General features: G+C 40.6%; 1 protein-coding gene across 2 annotated transcripts in view; it reads right to left on the bottom strand.

The window, feature by feature from the left end:
* The window catches only part of LOC126815924 (neuropeptide Y receptor type 1-like), a 28677-nt gene extending 11722 nt beyond the window's left edge, over nucleotides 1-16955 (bottom strand). For both annotated transcript variants that reach the window (XM_050542030.2, XM_050542031.2), the window contains exon 1: nucleotides 16822-16955. The gene's annotated coding sequence lies outside the window, so the exon portion shown is untranslated. The remainder of the gene's footprint in view (nucleotides 1-16821) is intronic.
* Between the last annotated feature and the right edge of the window lie 4931 nt (nucleotides 16956-21886).

The following is a 21886-nucleotide window of genomic DNA, read 5'->3' as shown; positions in this document are numbered from 1 at the left end:
AGCGTCCAGGAATATTTAGCAATGCCAATTAACTGAATTTCTGTACAGGAAACGGGGCGAGAGAGAATGTGGTTTAACGCCCACTCGATAAAAACCAGGTCATTTCGGGACTAACATATGGTTCAATTTTATTTCAGTAACTCGCTTACGCGTAGGGGTCTTTAGCAGTGAGAGGAAACTGGGGACGCGGAGAAAATCCACGAGGATGAACAGGGGATCCAACTCCTTGTCACGTACAACCGGAGAATCGAAACCATGTTAAGAGAGGGGGCAGGCGAATGGTTTAACACGTGTGCATTAGATCATTCGGTCGACGCTTGTCCCGAAATGAAATGAAATGAAATGGAGTTTAACGTCCTACTGTTCTGCTCCTAACCTGGGCTAATGAAGACGGGCATACGCCATACAGTGTGCTATGAGGGAAATTTTGCCCGGACAGCGGCACTACGGCCTACTCTTATATCGAATTCCAACTGCCAAGGGATCTTTTACGTGCACGCCAATGTGTACACGGGACCTCGATTTTTTGTCCCATCCGAACAACTAGACAGCTTTCCTTGTCAGCCCCTCCGTCCTGCATCACTGACAAGGGAGAACCACGCCGGGAGATCTGGATGAACTTTCTCGGCCAATGCAGGGATCGAACACCCGACCTCCAGGCTAGCGAGCCAGCATTTTACCCACTTAGCCACCATGGCCCTAAACCAACAGCATTGTGTTTAGGCATTCCGCACACAGACAACGGCTAAACTCGTCGATTTATGAATTAAAATGTCGGTCACATAGCTTAGTGTCTGCAGCCAGGCAGCCTAAGTTTAGTATGTTGTACAGGAGCAAGACATATTTGTCCCTCCCGCCCCACCCTCTATGAAACATACACAAGACGATGAGGTTATTAAATACACTAGAATGCATTTATGTTCAGGGTAGGGAATGGACCGATCGCAGCTGTCAATCAAAATAATAAATCAACCAATGAGAAAAAAAAACCGCTATATTTTATCCGCCATTGTGCCCGTCAACTTGGCCCGTCAGACGTAAATAAAGGTATTTCCAGCAGGCGTTAACCATCAACCGGTCATAATGGCAAAGATATGTGCTTGGGGTTCGTTTAATTGGGACATTAGATACCCGGAGAGACTAACAGGGGGTATAACCTTTATTCCTTTCCCAAAGCTTGGAAGAACACGCGATAAAGCCACTTAGCCACGTGATCCCCCGCTTGTCACGGGACGTCAAGAATCTGACAGTCAAGGGATTTAGCACTCATCTTGCAGGAACTGTTGTCGTTCCTAATTCGTTGGCGATAATGTACTCAAACCTCTCATTAGAGATGACCACAACACTGGCATTATGTCGAGTGGTCAATCGTCGATCAGCAATCACCATGTCAAGCACCCGGGTAATGATTTCTTGAATGGTTGCTGTTTATTGCCGTCAAGGCTCTCTCTGCCAAGCTTAAATTCCGCAGCCCACTTCGTTACTGTGGAGAAGGAAGGTGCGTCATTCCCTAAAGTGGAGACCATGTCAGCATGTATCTGTGTTGGGGTTAGTTCTTTCACTTGATGACTGCCCTATAGCCAGTTTTGTCCATTTCTGGTGGGTGACTTCAATGGGTAGGTTCACAAGATGGTCTGGTACAAAGACAATAACAACACTACAGTTGCAGTTTTTATGTCTATGATCCATTCAATGATTGTGCTTGTTGGTGGCAAAACTTTGTTTCAACCCAGTTGATCTATCCTTGTCAGGCTTAGAACTTTTCAGCCAGCCATCATATATTAAAAGCCCGTTGCGAGCACAATTCCAAGTTATGGTGTGTAGCCTTTAAATATATCGGAAACCGCTGTGACTCAGTCAGCAACCAGGAGGTCCGGGTTTCATCCCGGTGTTAGCCCAGCGTGTTATCCGGCATTTTACAGCAGGAACATGGGCTCTGGCAAGGAACAGAGAGAGAGAGAAAGAGAGAGAGAGAGAGAGAGAGGAGAGAGAGAAGAGAGAGAGAGAGAGAAATGCGGTTTAACGTCTACTCGACACAAACCAGGTCATTTCGGTACTAACACATAGTTCAATTTTATTTCAATAATTCGCTTGCGCTTAGGGGTCTTTAGAAGTGGGAAGAAACCGGAGGACCCGGAGAAAACCCACGAGATTAGACAGGTGACCTTACTCCTTGTCACGTACAACACGGGAATCGAAACCACACCAGTTGACTCAATGACAGACCTTATGATATAGCGCGCACGTGCTAACCATTCGGCCCTCTCACCCCCCCCCCCCCTGCGCCCTTGTGCGAATGGGATGAAAACCTAAGGTTCCATGTACACCCTGGTGTTCACGTAAAAAATCCTTGATAGTTGGGATTCTGGTGCTGTCCGGGCAAAATGTCTCTCATAGCACGCTGTATGACTGTCTTCATTAGCCCGGTTAGATCGGAATAGTAGGTCCTTCATTGTTTAAGTATATTAGCTAAAAATTAAAAAAAGTGCGCAATTGTTTGTAATGTTCTTCGTTAATTTCGATCTGACATATTGCGCTCATTGCCTTTGATATTGATTTAGTGTTTATATGAAGTGTTGATCAAGCTCAGGGAATTTCTCCGACAGATTAATTAATTTAGCATGTTACTTAATATTAATCTTTCGGTTCGCTATTACCACATATACATAAAACATTGCAATGCACCCAAGTCAATTATCAGTTCAGTCGCAATACCACTTTCATCTTAGGCCAACAAATTAATATCCCTGTTTATAGTTAGTCGACTGACCATAATTTTTGTTGGCCCAAATAACCGACTTTAAACTATTTTACTCTCTTTTTCCAATCCCTTTAAAGGAGCTAAATCGCTAAAATTTGGGACCTAGAAAATAACACAAATGGGTCGCAACGCATATAATAATGTAATTAATATGAATGTATATAAACTGATTTACATTCAATCCTTTCCGTTTTTACTCTAATTTCAAACCGCATATCAGTGATGCAGGACGGAGGACCTGACAAGGACAGCTGTCTAGACATTCGGATGGTACGAAAAACCGAGATCCCATGTACACATTGGCGTGAACGTGAAAGATCCCTTGACAGTTGGAATTCGATATAAGAGTAGGTCATAGTGCCGTTGTTCGGGCAAAATTTCCCTCATAGCACACTGTATGGCGTATGCCCGTCTCCATTAGCCCTGTTCGGAGCAAAACAGTAGGACTTTAAACCCCATTTCATTTCATTTTCCCTTGCCAGACAGCCTGCCCTGCATCAAAAAAATAAAAATAAATAAATAAAAAATAAAAGAAAAAGGAGAAACAAGGAAAAATACTTCCTGACCGACCGCTCGTCCGGACGTCCGTCTGTCCGTCCGTCCGACCGACCGCATTTTTTTTGTTGTCAAGTAACCGCAAACACAAACCTCGGATATTTTTTTTAATTTGGCCTAATAGCTAAGTATTGTATACGTATTTCGCAATAGATCTTCTCGATACGCTGACAGGCTGTATGTTTTATTGGTCTGTATTCATAAATATTAAATCCATTCACTGTCTATCTCATTAAACATACATACAGTAAGCTTACCGATGTCCGTGTCTCTCATGAACAGAATCCGTAATTAGTCATCGTGTCTGGGAAACATTTAGATAGCTCAGGGTATATTCAACATCCGTACATTGGGAAGACAAAAGAGAACGAACTTGTCACCGAATGGCGTATTAGATTTCATGTCAGGTCGGGTATTAGCAAACAACTCACGTCGCTTTATCTCAGATATAATCCTCCATCTTTGTTCTTCTTCATAGGCCCACACGTCTGCCTGGCATTTTCTTGGTGACAGTTTGGCTTTAAAGGAGTTAATGAAGCTAATTAAAGGGGCATTATGTAAGATTACATGAAGAGCTGGTAGTTCTCATGAAAATATTTAAAAATTAAATTATGTAATTGAAATATACTGAACATTTCAGTCGAACTGCTCCACTCTAAATCGAATCCCCGGTTGTACGTGACAAGGAGTAGACTCGCCTGTCCAACCTCGTGGGTTTTCTCCGGGTCCTACGGTTTCCTCCCACTGCTAAAGACCCCTATGCGCAAGCGAATTATGTAAATAAAATTAAACTATGTGTTAGTCCCGAAATGACCTAGTTTGTGTCGAGTGGACGTTAAACCCCATTTCTCTCTTTCTCTCTCTCCACTCTAAATCGAGATATTAGCTATTGAATTTTAGGCATAGCCTCGATCATTATTACTAAAGTCGGTACGATAAAAACATAGTCTCGATTATCCATTTTCGGATTTAATCATCAATGTGCGTTGAGCAGCAGATCGGATTCAAATAAAGTGAAAATCCGTGCATAAGATAGCATGGAGAGTGGATTATGGTCTTTTCATGTTAATAAATATCTAATTAATAGTTTATATAATATTACAGGCCTAAAGAAAGACCTGCAATAGGCAGATTTAGCTCTTGTATAATTGCCCTTTCCGATAAGTCGATTAACTCCCTTGATATCCAAGGGACGTAATCGAGTTTTCCATTTCCGGGACAACCTATGTATGTTTAAGAAATGAAACAGAGTTTATATCATTAGATTTAAAGTCTCGATGCGTTATTTTAAGCGATATGAATCCCTTGCAAACTGGATGATGTGAAGGGTTAGCAAATCAAACGGTCTGTTACGGCGAGTCTTTGGCATGAGGTGCGCGGAACTGTGGGTAAACCACTAGAAACATCAACGCTGATTGATTAATCAAATCGCTGACGCCATAGGGTCAAACGTCGCTCGTACGACCCATGACGCGACCTTAAAGTACAACAGGTCAAATCTTCGTGTAGTGTAGGCCATCGAAAGTATATAAAAAAAAAGAAACGAAATATAGATCTGTATTTTAATCAGATTGTGAAATAATCTATTTGGGTACATTTTGCATCAAGAAATGTTAGAAAATGCAAATCAGTGACTTTATTATGTCATTAGCCTTGAGGTGGCCGAGTGGTTAGCGCGTGCGCGTTGTATCATAAGGTCGGTCTGTCATTGAGTCCCCGGTTGTACTTGGCAAGAAGTGGGGTCGCCTGTCCAGCCTCTTGGGTTTTCTCAGGGTCCTCCGGTTTCCTACCACTGCTAAAGACCCTACGCGCAAGCGAATTATTGAAATCAAATTGAACCATATGTTAGTCCCGAAATGACCTATTTTTTTGTTGTTTCGAGTGAACGTTTAACTCTCCCTCTCTCGCTCTCTCTCTCTCTCTCTCTCTAATGTGCTTAGAAATACCCCAATAGAATCTCCAGATTTGACGGCTTTAATCGAAATTTTAAGATGTATGAGAGCTTTCATTTTCTTTGACAAAAGGATTGAGATTTAAATCCAGTCTCTGCTATTGAAACTATTCCATTAATGGGTATCGCCTTTCATTAACCGAGAACGTTTTCAGACATCCCCACGGTGATATTAATGTCCGTGAAAGAGGAGATGCACAGAGTCAGAGATTTGTCTGGGTAAAAATGTATATATAATTTTAAACATACATTATGCAAGAGCTAAGTCTGCCTATTGCAGGTCTTTCCTTAGGCCTGAAATGTTATCTAAATTATTAATTTGACATTAATTTCAGTCAAATTGATCCACTCTGAACCGAGACTTTAACGATTGAATTTTAGGCCTAGCCTCGATCATCTTTACTAAATACGAAAGTCTCGATTATCCATTTTTTGATCTAATCATCAAGGAGCGTTAAGCAGCAGATCGGATTCCAATCCAGTAAATATCGCAGGGTAGCGATGACATCGAGAGTTGATTAAGGTTTTTTCATGTTAATAAATGTCTAATTAATAGTTTATATAACCGTGCTGGTTATAGTAGGTCTATTTAAATCTAGAATATTTCAGATAATACTTTAATTTTAAAAATGAAAGTCATCAAATTGAATTCTGTATACATGTAAACTCTAAGGACAATAATTATTCTATTTCTTCAAAACATTGTGAAAGGTGACTATAGCCAAGGGTGAAATCTTACGTAATTCAAATGACATGTCAATTTATTAGAATCCCTTATTGTTTATAAAACTGTTATAGATAGAAAGTAACTGACAATATGGCATGTCTGGTGAACATGCCAATCGTATGATTAATCTATTAATTGTTTTATTTACCATTGTTTTATTTCTTATATTGTACATTATTACATCAATGCTTATTTATGTCAACATTTGATCTAGCCAATGATTAGAAGTAATTCTATATAAATATGTGATTGTACTTGATACGTTAGTCAATTAGGTCTATCCGACTTAGTAGCATAAGGTACTAGTCGGTTATCCGCGGTCCTGTAAGTGTATGTATTATTATAAATTTCCAGTATTAAAGATTTGATGAACCATTCCAGACTCTTGTAATATCTGACAGACCTCACGGTTACAGTTTATATAACATTTCAGGCCTTAAAAAAGACCTGCAATAGGCGGATTTAGCTCTTGTATAATGTACATGTATGTTTAATACCAAATACCAAAGCGAATGGCAAAATTAACTTAATTAATAGAAATTGTTTTTACATTTGTATCAGAGGAGGACTATCTATCTGCCTATATATATATTTGTGACTGTCGTTTGTCTGTCTGTCTGTTGGGGGTTGGCGGCTACACTAGGTCTGCCCCGAGTCTGAAATTTGGGGTATAGGGGTAGCTCGGACCGGGGAGTAACATAGGCCAGGTGGCGTTAGTCTACCACTTCCGGTTTCGGAGTTATGACCCCCGAGCGAAGCCGGTCTGGGTTGGCGGCTACACTAGGTCTGCCCCGAGTCTGAAATTTGGGGTATAGGGGTAGCTCGGACCGGGGAGTAACATAGGCCAGGTGGCGTTAGTCTACCACTTCCGGTTTCGGAGTTATGACCCCCGAGCGAAGCCGGTCTGGGTTGGCGGCTACACTATGTCTGCCCCGAGTCTGAAATTTGGGGTATAGGGGTAGCTCGGACCGGGGAGTAACATAGGCCAGGTGGCGTTAGTCTACTACTTCCGGTTTCGGAGTTATGACCCCCGAGCGAAGCCGGTCTGGGTTGGCGGCTACACTATGTCTGCCCCGAGTCTGAAATTTGGGGTATAGGGGTAGCTCGGACCGGGGAGTAACATAGGCCAGGTGGCGTTAGTCTACCACTTCCGGTTTCGGAGTTATGACCCCCGAGCGAAGCCGGTCTGGGTTGGCGGCTACACTATGTCTGCCCCGAGTCTGAAATTTGGGGTATAGGGGTAGCTTGGACCGGGGAGTAACATAGGCCAGGTGGCGTTAGTCTACCACTTCCGGTTTCGGAGTTATGACCCCCGAGCGAAGCCGGGTATCCTGCTAGTAAAATATAAAGAGAAAGAGAAATGGGATTTAATGTCCACTCGACTCAAACTAGGTCATTTCGGGACTAACATATGGTTTAATTTTATTTCAATAATTCGCTTGCACGTAGGGATCTTTAGCAGTGGGACCCGGAGAAAACCCACGAGGTTGGACAGGGGACCCTCTATAAAATATAACTTCCTATTATATACTCTTCAAAAAAGAAGGGGATATTGAAATGCAAATACCTGTGCAGGTTGTGATATGATAAATAGTCATGGACACTTGACATGCTTTGAGAGTATGTTCGCAGATGAAGAGCTTATCGCCCAACAGAACCACTGAGCTGCACATGCGACACTCAATAGCGCCATACACGTGGGAGGGGTTCAATGTCAAATTGATGAAGAGTTGATGAAAACTGCCGCGTGCTGGTTTATCTATCCATGTTTGCTTTCCTATCAGTTCTTGTATAATATTTACTGTTTAGCGTATCTTTGCTTTAGTGTGTTACGTTTAATTTGATCGGGAGACGTGTTCGTCGACGTCAACGTCAACCAACAACATTGCAAGAATTTGCAGTGGCCCTGCAAGAGGAATCGGTCAGATTGCCCCAAATCCTGATTGGACGGTTGATTAGGAGCATGCCACGACGAATTGCTGAATGTCTGAGGATTGGTGGAGCAATTACACATTATTAAGACAAAAATCAAAAACGTCCATTTTCACTTTTGACGGTGTATTTTTGGGCGAGTGAAATGGGGCCGTCAGATAAGCCGCCCATATGAACTGTTCATGTGTTCATGTGTAGGTAATTGGCCTGTTATTAACATACACTGGTTACCTCTAATAAAAACAGCAGTGCATATCCGCAGTTTTGTATTGTTTCTGAAGAGTATAGAACCACATAAAATATTCATACACAGTAAAGTGGCTGATAGATATAAAACATGGATTTGGACCCACCATTTCGTTAGCGATAATATTATCGTGCACGAGAATACCCTATCACCTTCATTATTACATTTGGACGAGTAGTTAAGCGCACGCCCATACGTTGATTGGTTTATACATATTGACTTCCATCAAAGGCTTAAACAAGAATCAACAAAAGATAATTCGCGTGTAAGAGATACCACCAGTAACAGAAGCTTAATCGTTTTATCTATTTGGGCCTTCTCATACAAAATTACTAGACAAATCTGTCATGCGCAGTTTAACATATAGCTACAATGCTGCTGGCCAGGAAAGGCCAGACGACATAATCACATTCCCATAAAATTTTGAACGTATAGCCTATAATTTGGTTATCATTATCCCTATACATCCTGAAGACATTATAATCTATTTACTAGTTTATCAGACCAGTCATTATCTATGGCAAACGTACAGCCGCACTTATAAGTAAGTACAGGAGATCCCCGCCACGCATTAACAATCCCACGGACACGCATACTCCTAGCAGTGTTTTGTTTGATTATACTTAATCCCACTAAACACGGCTTTAACGAAGGCAAATTTCTGTTCCAAATTTTGACTGGTCAATAGTCCGATTAACAACAAATAGCTAACTGCGTTACAAAAGCATCACGCTTAGAACAGAGCTCCAAATCGGACCAAATATGTTTACGTAACGTTACGTCATGACTCACGATTTTATTATGCCCAATTAACCAGTGCATAGCAAAATATTGCAGAAAAACAAGGCTATCAAATCGAAAACAATGTAAACAATACTGTTTGGAGACGAACATACTTTCACCGTTTTTAATACCTTAAATCACTGTCAAAAGTTTTAGGGAAGACCCAGATTAAACGAAGGGCTGTCATGTTGAAGAATAGACAAACTCCCTCAAAAGCTTAGGTATCAGAAGTCAATCCAGCAATGGCCTGAGAGGGATGTCTAGAGCCATTGCTTCAGGAATATGACGGACAAGAGACATGCGTATATTTCCAGTAATATACAGGGTGACCCCATAACAAAATAACAGAACCCTTAAAAATATTGCCAGATTATCTCAACGATAATGTCTACCAGAACAACACCCAAACGATTGGTGAACTGAAGGCAGCAATCACAGCAAAAACCAGGAACATCCACAAAGAGGAATGTGTTCGAGTATTGGATATTTTTGCGCGACGTATGCAAGTTTGGCTAGCTCCAACGCCGCGGTGGCCATTTTGAACATATTTTGGAAAGACCATGATGTTTATGCAAAGGGGCCACGATAACTGAAACTTTGGGGAATGATCGTACCCATACTGAAGTTTAAGTCCAGCAAATTCATTGAAGGATTTAATAAAAATTTTATGGGTTCTGTTTTTTGGGGAGGTCACCCTGCACATGGGTTCGAATCAGAGGTAGAAAACAAACCCACGGACAGGACATTGTCTATAATATACAATATGTAATGGGTTCGAATCAGGGATGATGCCTATTCGTTGGAATAGAACATAGCACCGAGGTACATCCATGTTCACAAAGGCTTGGTAATTGGAAATAGAACAGTGAATATATGGTACGTGTCATTACATGTCGTTAACAGAACTACATGTACGCATAATTGGGGAGAGAGAGTGAGAAATGGATTTTAGGTCATTTCGGGGCTAATTATTTCAATAATTCGCTTGCGCATAGCGGTCTTTAGCAGTGAGAGAAAACCCACGAGGTTGGACAGACGACGCTACGCCTTGTCACGTACAACCGGGGAATAGAAACCACGCCAGTTGACTCAATAACAGGCCTTATGATACAGCGCGCACGCGGTAAGCATTCCGCCATCCAATCCCGCCCCCATCCTCCCACACACACACGTATAATTAGGACGTGGATTTCAGAATCCGTAGCCACTGGGTGGAACATGTTTTATTATAAATAAAGCTAAAGCTGTTAAAAGAAATCTGACAAAACCAATAAAATCATTCTGGTCAAATCTGTAACTCCTTTGGGATCACGTTGGCGGTACAGTTTGTATACTGTCTCTCCTGACATTTCTCTAAGTGCTAAAATATTCAAAGGAGAAAGGTTAACGTCAATACGGCACAAACTAGGTCGTTTCGCTACTAACATAAAATATGATTCGATTTTATTTCAATAATTCACTTGCGCGTTGGGGTCTTTAGTAGAGGGAGAAAACCGGTTAGATAGACCCTTCATTTTGCACCACTGACGTCGGAAAATCCCGTTGACAGAGCAACATGTGGCAACCGCTTGCTCATAAGCATGTATGAGGATTCACCATGGAAATATTAAGATGCACAAACTGAAATTAGCACAATCAGTTGACAACATCTTAACTCTCTTATCTTTCCGCCAAAACAATCATGAATATTCACCAAAACCTGGCAGAATTCAAACCCCTTTCTTCGATTCTACACCAAAGTGTCAACAAAAATAGCCCTGCAAAAGGGGGCCAAAGGGTAACGGGAGGGGGGGTATTAAAAATAACTTTGGCGCTAACTTCGCTGGTAACCAGAGCAGGAATTGTGTCCTGTGTCCATTTAAATGGGCATTAGGGAAGATTAGACAATAATAGTTAAAAACTATATTACGTAAAGGAAATATGCTGAAAATTTCAGTCAAATTGCTCCACCCTGAACCGAGATATTAGCATCTGAATTTTAGGCCTGTCCTCGATCATCATTACTAAAGTCGGTACAATAAAAAAAATCATAGTCTCTATTATCCATTTTTAGATTAAATCATCAATGAGCGTTGAGCAGAAAATCGGATTCAAATCCAGTGAATATCCGACTCATACGATGCCATCGAGAGTTGATTAGCGTTTTTTTTCATGTTAATAGATGCCTAATTAATAGTTTATATTAAGGTAACTATATTCATGTTCTTAACAAAAATGACCAAATTAATGAATGTATAAGTAAGTTTTTAACCAGGTTCAACATAGTGTTTTCCAGTTTCCATATTCGTTATAAGCTGTTTAAAACTTTTTGTATGCCTCTGTACGTACGGTTGTCAGTTGTGGGACTTGTCTCACAATAGCAGTGAAAATTTCTATTGTGCATGGAGAAAATCAATAAAACGCCTATACACACTGCACCCCGTGCACACAGCAACCTGCTACATTTTATATGTAACGACTCTAACGTCGATGTCCAACTCTTCAAAAGATTCCTTAAATTTTTTAAAAATATCTCCAAAAGTGATAATGAATGTACTAGCCCTCAACGGAAGTTTTTCTAGCACTTGTAATACTTTAAATTTAATCTGTTTTAAATAAAACCTCTGTAAATATGATATCCTGTTGCAAACATTAATTGCATCCTGTCCAAAGTTGTTCGATGTGATGAAAATGATGCTAACATTGATGTTTCTATGACAGCTGGTACTATTTCTGATATGATTTATCTTAATGACAGAAGTTATGAAAATAAAGAACATCTAAACTGTATTTTAGAATACTTGTGTACAAAATAAGTTTATAGACCCCTTGTCAGTGATGCAGGACGGAGGGCCTGACAAGGACAGCTGTCTAGTCGTTCGGATGGGACGAAAAACCGAGGTCCCGTGCACACATTGGCGTGCACGTAAAAGATCCCTTGCCAGTTGGAATTCGATATAAGAGTAGGTCGTAGTGCCTTCCCTCATAGCACACTGTATGGCGTATGCCCGTCTTCATTAGCCCAGTTTAGGAGCAGAACAGCAGGACGTTAAACTCCATTTCATTTCATTTCATATATTTATTATTGTAAGTGTATTGTATTATATTGTACTCTGAGTACGAATAAATATATTATTATTATAACATTTCAGGCACAATGAAAGACCTGTAATAGGCAGATTTAGCTCTTGCATAATGCATTGTTAATAGTTTATATAACATTTCAGGTCTAAAGGAAGACCTGCAATAGGCAGATTTAGCTGTTACATAATGCATGTTTAATAGTTTATATAACATTTCAGGCCTAAAGAAAGACCTATAATAGGCAGATTTAGCTCTTGGATAATGTAAGTTTAATAAATAATTAAGCGAAGACCGACAAGATCTAAGATAATAAAAACAAAACCTTCCTCATATCTGATTACGAGTTATGTACATAATTGACAATTGAGCATCACGAAAGCAAGTTCCGTCATAGACAATTCCATTAACAATCTGAAAGGCGGGGGCAACCGACAAATTAACCTTAGACGTCATTTACTAGACTTGCATTCTGAACAACTTCATGAGTTAATCACGTAGGCCGAGATCTCAAAGTAATCATGGGCAAGATTGTAAATTTTGTAAACGCAAGACGCTGGAAAATTTTCCTAACAAGAGATGTATGGAATTGAAGGACTGGGTTAGACCGTATTCGTGCCGAGCAATCACAATAACACCACTTTGCGATGGGTATCGTACATGGGACAGGTTATATTAATTCGTTTCCTAGGGGAGAGAGAGAAAAATGGGGTTTAATGTCCACTCGACACAAACTAGGTCATTAAGGGACTAACATATGGTTTAATTTTATTTCATTAATTCGCATGCGCGTAGGGGTCTTTAGCAGTGGTGGGAAACCGGAGGATCCGGAGAAAACCCAGAAGGTTGGGCAGGCGACCCTACTCCTTGTCAGGAACAACCGGGTAATAGAAACCACGCCAGTTGACTCAATGACAGACCTTATGATACAGGACCCGGAGAAAACCCACGAGGTTGGACAGGCAACCCTACTCCCTGTCACGTACAACCGGGGAATCGAAACCACGCCAGTTGACTCAATGACAGACCTTATGATACAGCGCGCACGTGCTAACCATTCGGCCAGCCAACCCCCCTATATGGAATTGAAGGACTGGGTTAGACCGTATTTATTGCCGAACAATCACAATAGCACCACTTTGCGATGGGTATCGTACACGAGACTGGTTATATTAACTCGTTTCCTAGGATGACCTGTGAGTTTGAAATTTGGAATAAGTAATAACGCTTTATTTGTAAAGATGTGTTAGCTTTCTTGGGTTCTGTGTCGGTTAGTAAAGAAATATTTACAATTTGATTTCATATAACTATAAATCGTTCAAATGTGACTAGTCATCGCTAAAATATACGGGTATGGGATGGCCAAAGGGTTAAGGTCGGTCATTGAGTCAGGTAGCGTGGTTTCGATTCATCACTGGTACGTGACAAGGAGTAGTGGTGCCTATACAAACTCGTGGGTTTTCTTCGGGTACCCTGGTTTTCCCCCACTGATAAAGACCCCTACGCGCAAGCGAATTATTGAAAAAAAAATTGAACCATATGTTAGTCCCGAAATGGCCTAGGTCGCCTGTCCAACCTCGTGGGTTTTCTCCGGGTCCTCCGGTTTCCGGCCACTGCTAAAGACCCCTTCGCGCAAACGAATTATAGAAATAGAATTGAACCATATGTTAGTTCCGAAATGTCCTACTCTCTCTCTCTCTCTCTCTCTCTCTCCGCTGTATCGTAAAGTCTGTCATTGAGTCGACTGGCGTGGTTTCGAATCCCCGGTTGTACGTGGCAAGGAGTAGGGTCGCCTGTCCAACCTCGTGGGTTTTCTCCGGGACCTCCGGTTTCCTCCCACTGCTAAAGACCCCTACGCGCAAGCGAATTATGTAAATAAAATTAAACCATATGTTAGTCCCGAAATGACCTAGTTTGTGTCGAGTGGACGTTAAACCCCATTTCTCTCTCTGCTAAAGACCCCTACGCGCAAGCGAATTATGTAAATAAAATTAAACCATATGTTAGTCCCGAAATGACCTAGTGGACGTTAAACCCCATTTCTCTCTCTCTCTCTCTCTCTCTCTCTCTCTCTCTCTCTCATTGGTTTTTCGCGTATTCATATGGAGAGAGATGTGTTATTTTTAAATTTGAATCACCCCGATACATTATAATCAGATATTCATCCGCCATTAGCACCTCTGGGTTTTTTGTTTTTGTTTTTTTTTTATTATTTAACGCTTTATAAATGATGGCCACATTATTTATTTTCTCCTATAGACAAATCATTATGGCTTTCCCAGTGTATTATTATCCTTTTATATTATCTTTAATTTAATTGGGTACATAATCAAATGGCGGTATCATGATTGCCTACTAATGGCTACATGAACACGCGTTTCAATTACCATTTGCTGTATGGAAGACCAAACAGCTCATTATTTAGTGCAATATTTTTCACAGAGAATTACGAGTCCTCTAATATCTCTGTAAAAGATGACTGCCTTTAACACGTGCCGCAACAGCACGCGGCGTCAATCATTGGCTGAATGGTGCATGCATTGTTTACATAAGACGTTACTGCTTCGGGCAGAATGCTGCCTTTTAGTCATTTTAATACCCATTTACACTAAATAGGAAATACTTTTTACCTACAAATACGTCAAACGTCTTTATTTATTTTTCTAATACACCCAAAAAATGTTTTAGAATTTAATTTGTCTGTGGAAAAAAGTTAATATTTGAGACTCATTAAGTCGCATTGATGTCATCCTTATCAGTGATTGTAGCGCCCTAGCGAATATTCACTGCTGATCAGTGTGTATGCCAGGTTGATATCCGCTTATGTCGTCATAATGTTCCGGTTCGATGAATTTCGAGAAATATGTTTTTGGAGAAATGTTATTGAAGAAATGTTTTTGGAGAAATGTTTTGTAAGATTTGTATTTGGAGAATTGTATTTAGAAATTTGTTGTTCCAGATTTGTTTTTTGTTGTATGTCTATGATGAAATGTAAATGTAGGCTAATTTTTTAGTTTCTTTTAAAAAAATGTTATATTTATATTAAAATACAATTAAAATACAATTTTACAAAACTAAATCTGATATGACAAATGGCTGATTTGTAAAACAAATATTGATTTTAAGATTCAAATGTTAATTTTAGTGCACAAATATAGAAAATACGACAACAAATGAAGAAATAAGATTTAAGGACTATGAATTAAGAACTAAGAATTAAGAACACTGAATAAAGAGCTGTTTGGTCTTCCATATTGCTGTTCAATGAAGTTTTGATTTCAATGCTAGACAATTAATATGTAATTTAAGAAATACATCTAGTAGAACTGTAATGAGGTTTAACGTACCACCTGAACGACTATACGTTGTCGCTTGCCAGGCCCTCCGATGGTGGAAGTAAATGAAATAAAATTGAACCATACGTTAGTCCCGAAATGACCTAGTTTGTGTTGAGTGGACGTTACCGCCCTCTCTCTCTCTCTCTCTTCTCTCTCTCTCCCTCTCTCTCTCTCTCTCTCTCGGTTGATGTATTAAAAATGAAATGACATGGGTATTAACGTGAGAGAGAGAGAGAGAGAGAGAGAGAGAGAGAAATGGGGTTTAACGTCCACTCGACACAAACTAGGTCATTTCGGGACTAACATATGGTTTAATTTTATTTACATAATTCGCTTGCGCGTAGGGGTCTTTAGCAGTGGGAGGAAACCGGAGGACCCGGAGAAAACCCACGAGGTTGGACAGGCGACCCTACTCCTTGCCACGTACAACCGGGGATTCGGAACCACGCCAGTCGACTCAATGACAGACTTTATGATACAGCGCGCGCACGCTAACCATTCAGCCATCCAACCCCCCGGGTATTAACGTCCTACTGTTCTGCTCCGACTGGGGTAATGAAGACGGGTATACGCCATACAGTGAGCTATGAGGGAAATTTTACCTATTCTTATTACGAATTCAAACTGTCTTTTACTTGCACGTCAGTGTGTAAATTGGGTCTCAGTTTTTGTACAATCCGAAGGACTAGACACTATTCCTTGCCAGGCCAAAAATACGATACCATACTCCCTTCCAATACCAATAACGAACACCACCATCACCCCGTCCCCCACCCCCCAATCAACTGCAAGCAGTTTGTCCCTTGTGACTTTTTCTATTCCACGCCAAAAACAGAAACAAAAACAAAAACAGAAAAAAACAGAAACAAAAAAATATCACCAGGCACGTGTACAATTTACTCGGTGTCATTGATTTAAGTGGCGTGGTTTCGATTCCCCGTTCGTACGTGACAAGAAGTATATAGGGGTTCGCTAGTCCCATTCCCGCTTTTCCTCCTGCTGCTAAAAAACGGTTTATTGAAATAAAATTAAACCGTGCGTTAGTCCCGAAATGACCTAGTTTGTGTCGAGAAGACCGCAAACCCCATTTTTTCTCACAAACACACCCATTCCATTACGGGTTTTCTCCGTGTCCTCCGCCCCCACCCCCACTACTAAAGACCCCTACGCGCAAGCGAATTATTGAAATAAAATTGAAGCGTGTGTTAGTCCCGAAATGAGCTAGTTTGTGTCGAGTGGACCCCCAACCACATGTTTTTCTTTCTCACACACACACACCCTATTACGACATAACATAACGGTAGAAGCTGGGAATTTACATTTCACCGGTTGAAACTAACCCAGAGATGTGATTGAATGGGAAAGAATCGCCAAGATCGATTTCCACGGCGGTACCATATATAACTGATCCAATCTTATAACATACAATGAACAATAACCAATTCAAACTATGAAATAACTACTTACCTTTCCTGGTGAATAGTACCTGTTTAATGTCGAGGTTATGACGAAGGTTGTCTCTGTCACGAGAAGCAATTGTCGTTTAGTGGCAGCGATAATGACACCAGTAAGATCCCCCGGAGAGTACAATATGTCGTCCACTCACCCGAGCCATACAATCGTCAGTGCTAGCACCATTCTGGCATCATCGATCCATCACGTGATCACTGTCGAGTTTGCTTGGAGATGGGCTTAGAATGACAAGGAATAACCGATAATTTTCTTCTATGATGATGACCAATCATAATTTAATCAGGGGATCGATCGCTGAATAGATCACGTCTCATCTTAACGTATTGGCTATATATTCGATCATTATCCGGGTCCTATTTAATAACGGTAAATGTCATTGCAAACCAACAAACGGTTTATTAGGTACTAATTAGCATAATAGTAATAAACAGTGCTAGGTTCATTATCGCTGTCAGGGACAATATATACTTATTAATCAATGCCAATTAGGTGAGAGATATGACTATCCATAACCGACTGGTCGTTAATGGAGGTGTGGTTTCGGATCCTAATTAAACACGACAAGTTCTAGGTATTGATGGCTATATCTATTTATTAAGGCCAGCTCAATTTTCCACAAGGCCGCTGAGATATAAATACGGTTAGGGCACGTGATTGTTGGTTAGATTGTGGGTTAGTGTTAGGGAAAGCATTGGGATAGATCCTGGGTTCGGTTGTGGGTTGGGATTAGCGCAAGCCCTGTTTACATATCATGAATGATACTTGACCAAACTTGAAGTTGGCCTTATATAAATTCTAACAATGTCGCCAACACAATAGAAATATGGATTTGACGATATGTGTGTGTGTGTATATATAAAATGATTGGTGTCGATTCCCCAGTTGTACGTGACAAGGAGTAGGGTCGCTTGTCCAACCTCGTGGGTTTTCTCTCTCTCTCTCTCTCTCTAAAATGATATTATTTAGAGACACGCCTTGCTATCATAATTTGTTAAGATCACAGCGTGTAGTATTTGCGTCATTTATACGTATACTGTAGTAATTAAACATTGACAGTATACGCTAGATTTGTATGATAAATCAATAAAAGAGAGAGAGAGAGAGAGAGATAGAAATGGGGTTTAACGTCCACTCGACACAGTTAAAGCAGAAAGCTATAGATTAGTACAGATTCACAACTTTAAGAGAGAGAGAGAGAGAGAGAGATGGGGTTTAACGTCCACTCGACACAGTTAAAGCAGAAAGCTATAGATTAGTACAGATTCACAACTTTAAGAGAGAGAGAGAGAGAGAAATGGGGTTTAACGTCCACTCGACACAGTTAAAGCAGAAAGCTATAGATTAGTACAGATTCACAACTTTAAGAGAGAGAGAGAGAGAGAAATGGGGTTTAACGTCCACTCGACACAGTTAAAGCAGAAAGCTATAGATTAGTACAGATTCACAACTTTAAGAGTGAGAGAGAGAGAAATGGGGTTTAACGTCCACTCGACACAAACTAGGTCATTTCGGGACTAACATATGGTTTTATTTTATTTCAATAATTCTTTAACAGTGAGAGGAAACCGGAGGACCCGGAGAAAACCCACGAGGTTGGACAGGCGATCCTACTCCCTGTCACGTACAACCGGGGAAAATCCATAATAACAATAAGATATGGTCTAAAGTAATCAAGAGAGAGAGAGAGAGACAGAGAGAGACAGAGAGAGAGAGACACGCACACACACACACACACACCCACACACACACACCCACACACACACACACACCCATACAGAGGGAGAGAGAGGGAGAGAGCCGTCTCCATTACCCCAGTCGGTTCAGAGAGTGTGAGAGAGGGAGAGAGAGAGAGAGAGGGGGGGCGTTAACTTCCACTCGACACAAACTAGGTCATTTCGGGACTAACATATGGTTCAATTTTATTTCAATAATTTGCTTGCGCGTAGGGGGTCTTTAGCAGTGGTAGGAAACCGGGGGACCCGGAGAAAACCCACGAGGTTGGACAGGCGACCCTAAAGGAATCAAGCATGGAATGATCTGGAATGTGGTTGTGTCGTCATGACAGGGATCCACGGAGGATCGGTGAGTTGGACACTGGCTCACTAATCAGGAGGTCAGGGTTCGATCCCGGTGTTTTCGAGAAAGTTCCTCGAGATTTGTCAACGTAGGAACGGGAGGAAAAACCGAGGTACCGTGTACTCGTTTCCGTGCACGTAAAATAACTCTTGACAGTTATAATGCGAATAAGAGTAAGTCGTCCATAGTACTCTGCATGCGTATGTCCGTTCTCCTTTGGGGAGGGGGGGGGGTGACCGAATGGTTAACGCCTTGGATCAGAAGGTCCGTCATTGTGTCAAGTGACGTGATTTCGATTCCCCACTTGTACGTAGCAAGGAGTAGGGTTTTCTCCGGGTCCTCTGGTTTCCGCCCACTGCGAAAGACCGCTTCACGCAAGCGAATTATAGAAATAAAATTAAACTATGTGTTAGTCCCGAAATAACCCAGTTAATCACTCTCTCTCTCTCTTTCTCTCTCTCTCGTTTTCATCAGATCAGTTGCTACAGAACAGTAGGACGTTAATCCCCGTTTCATTTTATTGTTTGTCCCAGCAACTGACCCTGTGGTTTTGGGGGTGATGTTCTTCGAAAAAAACCTAAGGCCCGGCCAATTCATGTACGATTGACATGAAACGTGACATCTATGTGCCTTCGACTACTGCGTACCCACTTGCCACCTTTGATACTATGACGTCACAATTCTAAGATGGCTATGATGATGCTACAATCTTATTAAAATACAGATCTATATTTCGTTTCGTTTTTTTATACATTCGATGGCCTTCACTACATGAAGACCTGACCGGTTGTAGCGATAGATCGCGTCAGAAGTCATACTAGCGGCTTTTGACCCTATGACGTCAAACATTTGATTGACCAATCAGCATTGATGTTACTAGTGGATTACCCGCAGTTCCGTGCAAAACACGCCTAAAGCTCGCCGTAACTGAGCGTTTCATTGGCTAATCCCTCACACCATTCAGAACACGTCAATGATAACAACTCTTACAGATCCTAGTGTAGTAAAGATAAGTAAAACGAAATTTTGAACTATAAAAACGAAACGAAATAGGATCTGTGTTTTTTAATCAGATTTACTTACCTAATGGATTAAATCAACAATCGTTTCACCTGTCATCAGGAATTAATTATTCAAGTGACGTTTTGATGTTTGATTAACTTTGACATATTTTTCGTTATTTATTTAACAAAAATCCTACAGATTTCATTTATCATCTGGGGATCACGGTGGCTAAGTGGGTGCGCTTTAGATCATAACGACTATCGGGTAGTCACAGTGGCTAAGTGGGTAAGACGCTGACTCGCTAGCCTGGAGGTCGGGTGTTCGATCGCTGCATTGGCCGAGAAAGTTCATCCAGATTTTCGACGTGGTTTCCCCTACTCAGTGATGCAGGACGGAGGGCCTGACAAGGACAGCTGTTTAGTCGTTCGGATGTGACGAAAAACCGAGGTCCCGTGTACACATTGGCGTGCACGTAAAAGATCCCTTGGCAGTTGGAATTCGATATAAGAGTAGACCGTAGTGCCGCTGTCCGGGTAAAATATCCCCCATAACACACTGTATGGCGTATGTCAGTCTTCATTAGCCCAGCTTAGGAGCAGACCAGTAGGAAGTTCGTTAAACCCCATTTCATTTCATTTCATTTATTATCCATGGTACGAGAAGCGTGGCAGCTCATTCTAAGGACATCCGATTCATACAAAGCCGGAGTAAACCCACGGCGCTGTCCGGGCAAAATTTCCCTCATAGCACACTGTATGGTGGATGCCCGTCTTCATTAGCCAGTTTCGGGACAGAACAGTAGGACGTTAAACCCCATTTCATTTCATTTCATTTCATTTATCATCTGTAGTGACCATCAAATAAAAAAGACTTGTGATCAAATAAACATCTTCAAGATCAAGTTAATTAACTGTTTTAATAACAATAGTATTACAAAAAAACAAGTTAATTAACTGTTTTAATAACAATAATATTACAATTATTTGATATAGTAATAAAAATTACTTTAAATAATAATAATGATATATATATATAGTAAGTAATAGCCAATAAGTTTAATAACAATAGTATTACAAGTCAACAAGTTAATTAACTGTTTTAATAACAATAATATTACAATTATTTGATAAGGTAATAAAAATTACTTTAAATAATAATAATGATATATATAGTAAGTAATAGCCAATAAGTTTAATAACAATAATATTACAATTATTTGATACAGTAATAATAAACAGGGTAGGGTGTGGTCGAGTGGTCTGGTGCGCGCTCTTCGGATCATAATGTCTGTCAAATCCGAAGCTTGTACAATGTTTGTGACAAGGAATAGGATCGTATGCCCAACTTTGTGGGTTTTTCTCCGTTTTTCTCCCTTAATAAATCCCTTTAATGAACCAGATTGTAAAATCAAAGGGCAAGACAGTATATTAGATTATGTAACAATTTATTCTTATCTTTGTTGCATATTGTGTATATATTTGTCTACTATTCACATACCTGTATCATTTACTTGATAAAGATGAGAGTATACTCGTCAAAACATCGCTTAGTATTAAACTCAGTAATTGTGTATCCATAAAATTATACCTTATGTTAAAGGAACTATCTCGATAGCAAGAGAGTCTCAAAAATAAAAGTCGGAGTACGTATGAAATGTAAGCGCCAAAATATAGAGGAATGGGGTATTTACCTTCTCTCAAAATTCCAGCTCAAAATATTGAGTCGTTTGGACGCGAGTGTCAAAATTGCTTATCCGGACACGTAACCCGTTTAAGATTTCGGGTCATTTTATTCGTTGGGTGACCTGATAATCGATTCCCGTTCCTTGAGAGATCTATGTAGTGAATGACCCATGTGCTGTACTTGATAACGAAAAGTAAATTTCAACTACACGTTATTATTTATAAAATAAAAGTCTAGTTTTATCCAGACATCGCATAATACAGCTTGGGACACCCATCTCCATTTCCAGATGAAG

The sequence above is a fragment of the Patella vulgata genome, chromosome 3 (genome assembly GCF_932274485.2).
Source record: "Patella vulgata chromosome 3, xgPatVulg1.2, whole genome shotgun sequence".
NCBI lineage: Eukaryota > Metazoa > Mollusca > Gastropoda > Patellidae > Patella > Patella vulgata.
Note: the sequence above shows the minus strand (reverse complement) of the source record. Positions and strands in the feature narration are given on the sequence as shown.